This window comes from Triticum aestivum, chromosome 5B, assembly GCF_018294505.1.
Source record: "Triticum aestivum cultivar Chinese Spring chromosome 5B, IWGSC CS RefSeq v2.1, whole genome shotgun sequence".
Classification (NCBI taxonomy): domain Eukaryota; kingdom Viridiplantae; phylum Streptophyta; class Magnoliopsida; order Poales; family Poaceae; genus Triticum; species Triticum aestivum.
The window spans coordinates 361,269,815-361,281,090 of NC_057807.1; positions in this window are offsets into that span (position 1 = coordinate 361,269,815).

Below are 11,276 nucleotides of genomic sequence, written 5' to 3' on the forward strand. Positions count from 1 at the left end.
ACCAACTTCATTTAATCTGGTTTTAGATGCATTAGCCCAAAACACATTCATATTGCCATGTCATGATCATGCATCATATTGTGCATTGCATTGATTGTGTTTCTTCTGTGTTTGCCGGTGTTGTTCCCCCTCGGTAGACGTTATACCGATGATGTGATCGTTGACACTGATGAAGACTCAATGTTATCTTCAGAAGTGCCAGGCAAGCAAAACCCCCTTGTTCATTCCGATAAAATCCCACTCTCTCGCCCCTGCTCTCTTTTACTGCATTAGGACAACAACGACATATTTGTTACCTGCTGCGGTAGCTGAACCCCTTTATCCTTTGCATGACCTGTCATTGCCACAGTAAATAGATGAAACCCACTAGCATGAGTAGGAGTTATTTGAGACCTGATGTGCCTACTCATTCATGCTTGCTTGTCATGCCTGCTACTGCTTAGAGTTGAGTCAGGTCTGATTCATCGGGGATGAATCAGAGGCGTGTGAACATGTCCTACTGTGTGTGAGCTAAGTGTGTGAACACGATTTGGTAAAGGTAGCGGTGAGAGGCCATGTAGGAGTACATGGTGGGTTGTCTCATTGCAGCCGTCCTCAGGAACTGAGTTCTGTGTTTGTGATCCATGAACAGCTACTACCACACATTGGGTTCCGGTAACTCGACCCCTCTCGACTTATTAATCAACATGATCTCTGTCCAGGAGTTGCAACTAGTTTCTGGTGTTTGTAGGTAGTGTTAGTAGTCTACCAAGTGGCACCCGGTACAGGTGGGCTTGGGACAGACTAGGCACAGTGGCCCGGTGTACCAAGTGGCACCCGGTTGGTGGGCTTGGGAACCCTGCACACATCGTTTGGGGCCGTAAGCAACACCCCGGCCGGATCTCCTTGCGGATGGAACCCGAATAGGCGATAAACCTGGACTAGAGACTTGTTCGGTTAGTCAGGTCGTGGCCGACTCCCTCGCCCGGCTTCCGCTTGAAGGTTGCCGAGGTACATGACGTGTACAGGGCGGTAAGTGGCGGGAGCGTGTGTGAAGAAGTACACCCCTGCAGGGTTAACATCATCTATTCGAATAGCCGGATTCCTCGGATATGGAAACTTGGACCCCTTGTACAGTTCATAGACAAGTGAAAGTGGATACTCTAAAATACGCAAGATAAGCGTGAGTGCTATGGATGGCGTTCTCGTAGGGAGACGGGAGCGGATCCATAGTGGTGTATTGGTTGGTGAATATGTGGACTCGTGTGCGCCACTTCAAAAGAGTTACTTGCAGTCGTAGTCCAGGATAGCCACCGAGTCAAAGCTGGCTTGCTGCAGTTAAACTCCACCATCCCCTTTGTTGATAATGATGCATATGTAGTTAGTTCTGATGTAAGTCTTGCTGGGTACATTTGTACTCACGTTTGCCTATTTTATGTTTTTGCAGAGAGACTTCGGTCTCACTAGTAGTTTCGCGTGGACTTCGACGTTTAGCTTGTTACCTCAGCTACGATCTTGTGCCCCGACAGGATCTGGTAGATAGTCAGACTTCTCAGCCTTTTTCATTTCTAGATGTCTGTACTCAGACATGATAGCTTCCGCTTGTGCTTTGACTTGTATGCTCTGAATGTTGGATCGTGAGACCCCTGTTTGTAATATCTTGCTCCTCGGAGCCTATTGAATAAATACTTGAGTCGTAGAGTCATTTTGTGATGCCATGTTGTATTGCACATATCAAGCATATTGTGTGTATGTTATTGAAATGCTTGGTATGTGTGGGATCTGACTATCTAGTTGTTTATCTTTAGTAGCCTATCTTACCGGGAAATGTCTCCTAGTGTTTCCATTGAGCCTTGGTAGCTTGCTACTGCTCCGGAACACTTAGGCTGGCCGGCATGTGTCCTTCTTCGTTCCTGTGTCTGTCCCTTCGGGGAAATGTCACGCGATGAATACCGGAGTCCTGTTAGCCCGCTACAGCCCGGTTCACCGGAGTCCTGCTAGCCCAGTGCTACAGCCTGGATTCACTCGCTGATGACCGACACGTTCGATGCTGGGTCATGGATGCCTGTCCCTGTAAGTCTGTGCCACTTTGGGTTTACGACTAGCCATGTCAGCCCGGGCTCCTTATCATATGGATGCTAGCGACACTGTCATATACGTGTGCCAAAAGGCGCAAACGGCCCCGGGCTAAGGTAAGGCGACACCCGTGGGAATACCGTGCGTGAGGCCGCAAAGTGATATGAGGTGTTACATGCTAGATCGATGTGGCATTGAGTCGGGGTCCTGACAATCGTCCTCTGTCACAGAAAGGATAGACATAACTTGTGAGCTATGTCGATCGATGGGTGGGGGGGGGGAATAGTTAAAGTCGACCTAGGTATATGTTGGGAGATCGATCGGTATACATGAATGTATGTGTTAGAAGCAAATAAGGCACAGGGAGAAGGATAGATAGAGAGGGATGCATCTAGGAGGTGGTGCGAGAGGCATACTATATCGAGGGGGAAGGAGTGTGCGAGTACGAGATCGATGAAAAGAGTGGTGGGAGTGAGGCATGGACGGTGATAAGAGAAGAGGGGAAGCTTATGTTTGTGCTAGGCACACCTGGCTAGAGAGGCATATCGATCGATGTGTGCCGTAAAGAAGGAGCTGGGGGGCTGTCGGTGTCAAAACCGGTGGATCTCCGGTACGGGGTCTCGAACTGTGCGTCTAAGGCTAATGGTAACAGGAGGCGGGGGACACGATGTTTACCCAGGTTCGGACCCTCTCGATGGAGGTAATACCCTACTTCCTACTTGATTGATCTTGATGATATGAGTATTACAAGAGTTGATCTACCATGAGATCGTAGGCTAAACCCTAGAAGCTAGCCTATGATTATGATTGTTGTTGTCCTACGGACTAAACCCTCCGGTTTATATAGACACCGGAGGGGCAAGGGTTACACAGAGTCAGTTACAGAGAAGGAGATCTACACATCTGAATCGCCAGGCTTGCCTTCCATGCAAAGGAGAGTCCCACCCAGACACAGGACGAAGTCTTCAATCTTGTGTCTTCATAGTCCAATAGTCCGGCCAAAGTATATAGTCCGGCTGTCCAGGGACCCCCTAATCCAGGACTCCCTCAGTAGCCCCCGAACCAGGCTTCAATGATGATGAGTCCGGCGCGCAAATTGTCTTCGACATTGCAAGGCGGGTTCTCCTCCGAATCCAGAGTTCCTGTTGTAGCGAGTAGTGTCTGGCTTCCCATTAATGTTGTACTCCTCAGCTTCTGTGCTTTAATAATGATTATCTCCATGTGTCAAGTGAATACGAGAAGTCGGGGCATTTTTACATTTGCCACCCTGACCATGTAAGTAAATCGTCTATTTAAAGAGACGGGGATCCTCAGATCCAAATCACACCATCTTCCCCCAGCGAGCATTCATCAGAGCGCGCCTGGAAGAGACCATCCCATCATGGCCGGCTGGCACAGCTCCTCCTCTCACTCCCGTAGCACTAAGCCAGGCAATTGGGAGAAGTGTTATGTCCCCCATAGCCGATTAGTGGAGTTGCAGACCAAGGGGTTTCTCCCGCCCGCATACATGGTCCCCGTCCGAGCTGGACTAGCCACTTACAAGGGCGTGGAGCAAGCGGAGAGTTTTCCCAACCCGTCCAAGGGGGAGCGGGCATGCCTTGTACCATATTTGATGAGGGGACTTGGGTTTCCAATCCATTCGTTCCTCCAGGGGCTCCTAGAGTTCTATGGCCTCCAGCTGCATAACTTCACCCCTGTGTCCATACAGCACATCGCGGGCTATGTCGATCTTTGCGAGCTATTTCTGGGCCGCGAGGCTCATTTCGGGCTATGGAAGAGGTTGTTCTGCCTCGTCCCCCGTAATCAGGAGGGATCAATATATCAAATGGGCGGAGCCGAAATATGGCACGTCGCCGAGACCGGATACTTGTCCGGCACTCCAAAGAAGACATCCGAGGACTAGCCTTCGGAGTGGTTTTACGTAGAGGACGTCCCCCTTCCGGACCCAATTCGTACGTGCCTTCCGGAGTTTGCTAATGCCCCGCTGAAGAAACGCCACAGCTGGCACCCCTGGAGGCCCCAGGAGGAAGATAACAGAGAGGTCCTTTACCTGATGGGAAGGATAAAAACGCTGGCCAAATCAGGACTGACAATAATCGAGGTTATGTCAATATGTATAATGCGGGGGGTGCGGCCACTTCAATATAGGGGGAAACCCATGTGGCACTTTAATGGAGAAGACGATACCACCCGCTGCGGTCGTAAAGGTCCGGACTCCGCCACCGCTCTGGCAAAAATACTGTCTGATTTGTACAAAGGAGAAGAAGAGGAGTTCCTCCGTATTAAGCCACGGGATGGATTTTCCATGTACAACCCCCCAAGTTGGGTGAGCTGCTATCTTTCACTCAACTCCATTCATTCCCGTATTCTTCATCACACATATTTACCTTGTCAATTCATAGCAGGAACTAAAAAATGCCGTGAGGGAGGTTCACAGCCTGTCTCCACAGCCAGAGGACCCTGATCGGGCCTTCGACCCCGGACTTGAAGAAGATCCAGACATATCTGTGGAGCTTGTCGATGGGACATTTTACCAGGCAAGCCGTGATGGCACCTTGGTGGCCATCATCGCCGACTATCCCGGACTGCTCCCTGCATCGAATGTAAGTAAAACCAGAGTCCTAACTTCCAAGAAGGATCCCTTCTTTATGCCTTACCCCATGCACATATATTATACTTTATAGAAAAGGCTACCAGGGCGCCGTGCCGAGCCCACAGGGGCTCATCAGCAAAGGGCACCCAAGCCGGGGAGGCTTAAGAGGAAGGCAGTTAGGATTGAGACGCCGTCGCAAAGGTATAATTTAAAACCTGCTCTGTGATTATCGTCTTTGAAATGTAACATCGTCCATTGTGTCCTGGCAGAAAGAGTACTCGCCGGACTACGTCTGTAGACCCTGCCGACCATGCCTCTGCCAGCCGGATTCCAGAACCGGCCTCAAGGGTGGAGGCTAACGTGGGGACAACGCCGAACTATCCTCCTACAGAGGATGTGGATAGAATCTCCGCTACGAATTCCGAAGTGGAGAGCGCCATGAATCACCGGCGCCGACGGGCCGTACTGCATGATGCTAATTTCTCCGAAGAGGCGTTGAATGCCTTCAACTCAGGGGACGCGTACATTCGAGCTGCTCAAGATGGACTCGCCGGAGCCACAGACCAGTATGTAAAGGATATACGGGTAAGAAAATTTGATAAGTATGCATATCAGTAGCCCCTGAGACTTGAAAAAGTTGGCACAACTGATTTAAGGATCATTGTATGCATAGGTTCTGGCAGAGAAGAATGCCCAGCTGTCAAAAAAGCTGGAGGAGTGCAAAGCCCAGCTGCGCGCCGCAGTTGCCGGGATGGAGGAGTCCAAGAAGGCCCCATCTGGTAATACTTGTCTCGATCAAAGAGAATGTAAGTACATATACCAGTTAGTATTCGGCATGAATGCAAATCTAACAATAGATTCTGCAGGCAATTCCAGAGGTAATCCGGAGATCGTACCGGGGTTGAGCAATATGCTGAACGACAGCTGAAGGCTGGCGAGCGCGTGCTTACAAAGGTTATACCGGAGAAAAATAATCTCCAGGCCACGAAGACCCGACTGGACGTTGAATTAAAAGATGTTCGGGCCCAGCTTGCTGACTTCGTGAAGGAGAATAAGAGGCTTCGACGCGGCATTTATAGTAAGTGCTTAAACGAACCTTTGTACAGTTCGGCGAAGAAGCGAGCTAACAGAGTTATGTCTGTAGGTATGCTGGTAGGCCATCCTGAAGAGGAGATGCCCGGATCCGCAGGCGATCTTCTACAAGAACTTTCACAACTGCATGAACGAGTTCGTTAGGTGATGCAGGGTATTGCCCAGGCCTTGTGGCCGTCCGCCTCCCAGCCAAGAAGCAAGGGAGAGCTTGTAGAGTAGCTCAAAGGAGCACGGCGGCGCTTCCGATTATGGAAGATATCGGCCTGCCGACAAGGTGCGAGGGAAGCTTGGGCCATGGTAAAGACACGGTACACCAAGGTGGATCTGAATCAAATGGCCCTGGTCGGTCCTATAGGGTCAGATGGGAAGGAAATTCTCGTTAGTCTGGTATATGACCAAGTAGAATTAGCCGCAAAGTATTCCCAACAGGATTGTAGGCTAGACAGCCTGTTGGATGGTATAGAAGAAGAATTTAGCCAGTCTAGGTGACTATGTACTCCAGTGGACATATTTTGTCCCTAGCCGGATTGTAAATCATTTGTCATGGCAGACCTTTTCGCTTCAGCCTCCGGACCCAACAGTCCGAAGTGTATCCAAATACCCGCTCAGTTATGCAAACCGGGTATGCGTGGAAACCAGCCGTAGGGGTCATAAGTGCTTGGACAGACAAGTACCCAACTAGTTATGTTATATTACATGGATAGTAAGAAACATCTTCGAGAGAGAATAGTTCCATTAAGGGTTCCTTTCCCTGGGTACGCATGCATTAACGTACATGTCCAAACTGCGAGACGCAGGATACAAAACATCTAGGGATTTATATTGTAATGGGTAAAAACCATCTTTTGTTTACCGACCGAATATTCCCTTAAGAACGCTAGCTTTTGGCTTCGCCCAGTCTGAGGTACACATCCGGCTGACCCGGTGGTAACAATCGCAGAGGTGCTCCCCTTATGCCCTAGCCAAATTAACGGGAACGTAGGCCATAAACACAAGAGCCAGGCAACCTAGCTTGGCCAAAACTTAAGTCATATCGATGCATATAATGACGAAGAAATGGTGCATATGGAAAAGTTACACATATGCAGTGGGCATGAAGCTCGGAAAATAGTTATATTAAGCTTTTGTATAAGAAGCCCCTAGGTATAGTTAGCGCGCATAGCGCGTCAAAATTGTGTAAACGGGTCACACTTTAAGCCTTCTAGGGCTATATAAAAAAGGAAAGAAGGAAAAGAGAGAGGATATAATTTAAAAGGGGAGGAGGTAAGGAGACAAACACACAGTCCGGCGTTTAGGCGTAGAATCTTCAGAGTCTGGCCGCGTTCCATGGGTTCGGCTCTAATCGATTATCCGATGCATCGCGCATGTGGTACACTCCTCCGGTGAGAACTTTATAAATGATGAAGGACCCTCCCACTTGGGCTTGAGATTGTCCTTTTTCTTCTCCGGTAAACGTAGAACAAGTTCGCCAGCGTTATAAGTTTTGGCCCGTACTTCTCTGCTTTGATACCTTCGAGCCTGCTGCTGATAAAATTTGGAACAGGCCTTTGCGACGTCACGCTCCTCCTCCAGGGCATCTAAATTGTCCTGCCGATCTAGCTCGGCTGCTCTCTCTTCGTACGTGCGCACTCGAGGTGAGTCATGAATGATATCGCAGGGCAATACCGCCTCTGCGCTATACACCATAAAGAATAGTGTGTATCTGGTAGTGCGGTTTGGCGTGGTCCGCAGTTCCCATAGTACGGAGTCGAGCTCCTCGACCTAGTGCGTATCTGATTCCTTCAAGGACCGCACTAGTCTGGGTTTTATTCCGCTCATAATAAGACCATTTGCACGTTTGACTTGGCCATTTGTTTGGGGGTGATAGACAGACGTGTAATCGAGCTTAATGCCGATGTTGCCGCACCAGGTTTTCACCTCATCGGCTGTGAAATTTGAGCCATTGTCGGTGATGATGCTGTGGGGGAGACCGTAACGGTGCACAACCCCTGATATGAAGTCTATCACTGGTCCGGATTTGTCTGATTTAACTGGTTTGGCCTCTATCCATTTGGTGAACTTGTCCACCATGACCAATAAATACTTTTTCTTATGGCTTCCTCCTTTAAGGGGTCCGACCATATCGAGGCCCCAGACCGCAAAGGGCCAAGTTATGAGGATTGTTTGGAGAGCGGTAGGGGGCATATGGCTCTGATTGGCGAAAAGCTGGCAACTGACGCAATGTTGGACGAGATCCTATGCGTCTGCGCAGGCTGTCAGCCAGTAAAAACCTGTACAGAAGGCCTTGCTTACAAGGGTCCGAGCTGCGGCGTGGTGGCCGCCGAGTCCAGCATGGATTTCGGCCAAGAGTTGTCGCCCTTCCTCTTCGGAGATGCATCTTTGGAGCACTCCGGTGGCGCTTTTCTTATAAAGCTCTCCCTCGTGGACCTTCTAGGCTTTGGAGCGCCGCACAATTCAACATGCCTCATTTTGGTCCACGGGGAGTTCTTTCCTATTTAGGTAGGCTAAGAAGGGTTCTGTCCACGGGGCGATGACAGCCATGATGACGTGGGCTGAAGGTGTTATTTCGGTGGCACACCCTCCGATTATGTCAGTGTGTTCGGTATCTGGGGTTGTGGTCGGGTCCGGACTGGTATTGCCGTTTTCCCCTTCCCATATAACGGATGGCTTGAACAGCCTTTCCAAGAAGATTTTAGGTAGGACGGGGTCGCGCTTAGCACCGATGCGGGCGAGGATATCCGCCGCTTGATTGTTTTCTCGGACCACATGGTGGAACTCAAGCCCCTCGAACCGAGCTGACATTTTGAGGACGGCATTTTGGTAGGCCGCCATTTTTGGGTCCTTAGCATCAAAGTCTCCATTTATTTGAGATATTGTGAGGTTTGAATCCCCGTGCTTTTCTAGGCGTTGGATGCCCATGGAGACCATCATCCGAAGACCATGCAACAGAGCCTTGTATTCGGCTGCGTTGTTGGAGTCTGTATATAATATTTGGAGTACGTATTGGACTGTATCTCCTGTTGGGGATGTCAGGACAATGCCTGCCCCCAGACCAGCCAGCATCTTAGAGCCGCCAAAGTGCATGATCCAATTGGTGTACGTGTCGTATTCTTTAGGGAGTTCGGCTTCTGTCCATTCGGCGACGAAGTCAGCCAGTACTTGTGACTTAATGGCTCGTCGTGGTTTGTATATTATGTCGAACGGGAGGAGCTCGATAGTCCATTTAGCAATCCGGCCCGTGGCATCGCGGTTATTTATTATATCATTGAGTGGTACATCGGAGGCCACCGTGATTGAACACTCTTGAAAGTAGTGTCGTAGTTTCTGGGATGCCATGAAGACCGTGTATTCTATCTTTTGATAATGTGGGTACCGGACTTGCATGGAGTGAGGACAGTGGACATGTAGTATACCGGCTTTTGAAGCAGGAACTTATGTCCGTCCGTTTCTCGTTCGACGATGAGCACTGCGTTTACAACCTGGTGTGTTGCGGCTATATATAACAGCATCGGTTCACCAATATTTGGCGTGGCCAGGATTGGATTGCTGGCCAAGAGGGCCTTTATTTCTTCCAGTCCGGTCGTGGCCGCATCCGTCCACTCGAAGTGTTCGGTGCGTCGAAGAAGGCGATAAAGCGGTAGTGCCTTTTCTCCCAATCGGGAGATAAAGCGGCTTAGGGCAGCCACACATCCAATTAATTTCAGGACCTGCTTGAGGTCTGTTGGGGTAGCCAACTGTGACAAAGCTCGAATTTTTGCCAGATTTGCTTCAATTCCTCTGTTGGAAATGATGAAGCCTAGCAGCTTTCTGGCAGGTACGCAGAAAACACATTTTTCCGGGTTGAGCTTGATGTCATATGTTCGAAGATTGTCGAACATAAGCCTCAAGTCATCTATTAAGGATTCGACGTGTCTCGTTCTGATGACCATGTCATCTACGTATGCTTCAACTGTTTTGCCGATTTTCTTTTCCAGGCATGTCTGAATCATGCGTTGATAGGTTGCTCCAGCATTTTTGAGCCTGAAAGGCATGGTGTTGAAACAGAAGGGGCCGTATGGCATGATGAATGCCATTGCGGCTTCATCAGACTCCGCCATCTTTATTTGATTGTATCCGGAGTATGCGCGAGGAAGCACAGTGAGTCGTGTCCTGCTATGGCGTCGATGATTTGATCGATGCGGGGGAGAGGGAAGGGATCCTTGGGGCAACCCTTATTAAGGTCCTTGAAGTCGACACATAGGCGCCATGATTTGTCCTTCTTTGGTACCATCATGAGGTTTGCTAGCCAGTCTTGGTGTTTTATTTCTCTGATGAATCCGGCCTCGAGTAGCTTGGCTAACTCCTCTCCCATTGTTGTACGTTTGGGTTCGGAAACGCCGAAGAGTCTGCTTAACCGGCTTGTATCATTTCAATATGTTTAGGCTATGCTCGGCCAGCCTGCGTGGGATGCCTGGCATGTCTCAAGGGTGTCAGGCGAAGATGTCCCAATTCTCGCGCAAGAACACCCGCAGTGCGGCGTCTATTGTGGGGTTCAACTGTGCCCCTATGGATGTTGTTTTTGTAGGGTCCATTGGGTGGACCTGGAATTTGACTATTTCATCCGCTGGTTTGAAAGAGGTGGACTTGGGTCGTTTGTCGAGTATAACATCGTCCCTGTCCACTCTGGAGCGTAGCGTGGTTAGTTCTTCAGCCGCGAGTGCTTCGGATAATGCCTCAAGGGCCAGTGTGGCGGTTTTATTTTCAACATGGAGTGCTACGTTCGGATCACTAGCTAGAGTGATGATTCCATTGGGCCCGAGCATTTTGAGCTTCATATACCCATAATGGGGTATAGCTTGAAAGCTTGTGATGCATCCCGCCCTAAAAGGGCGGGGTATCCGCTACTGAACAGGGACACTTGGAATGTGATTTCTTCGGACCTATAATTCTTCGGCGTGCCAAATACCACATCTAGTGGGATTTTCCCCGCGCATCGTGCCTCCCGACTAGGGATGATTCCCCTGAAGGTCGTGCTGCTTTGCTCAATGCGGTTCTTGTCTATTTCCATCTTGTTGAGGGTCTCCTCGTAGATGAGGTTTAATATGCTGCCTCCGGCCATGAGCACTTTAGTAAGTTGGAAGTCGTCCATGATTGGACTAAGGACCGAAGCGGCTGGTGCCCGAACTGTTGGGAATTGAGGTTCGTCACTGGCATTGAAGATTATAGCCGTGTCGTTCCATGGATTTATTGCTGTAACATGGCAGACTTCAGCAAGGCTGCGGAGTGCTCACTTGCGCCTATTATTTGAGGCAAAAGTCTTGAAGACTGTCAATACCATATTGTTATTTTCGGCGGGATGTTGCTCTTTGGGATGGTTGATGAGGAGATCATCGCCGCTCTTGGCCACCTGCCGTGGTATCCAACATGCTCTAAGGCTGTCTGTTGCTATGGCGTCCGGCGTACTATGAATTTTGCATGGCCCATTGAGCCATCCTTACAATACGGTTCCACGCCCTGCAGCGGGCCTTGGTTTTTTTGTAATTGGATCGGGTGACTT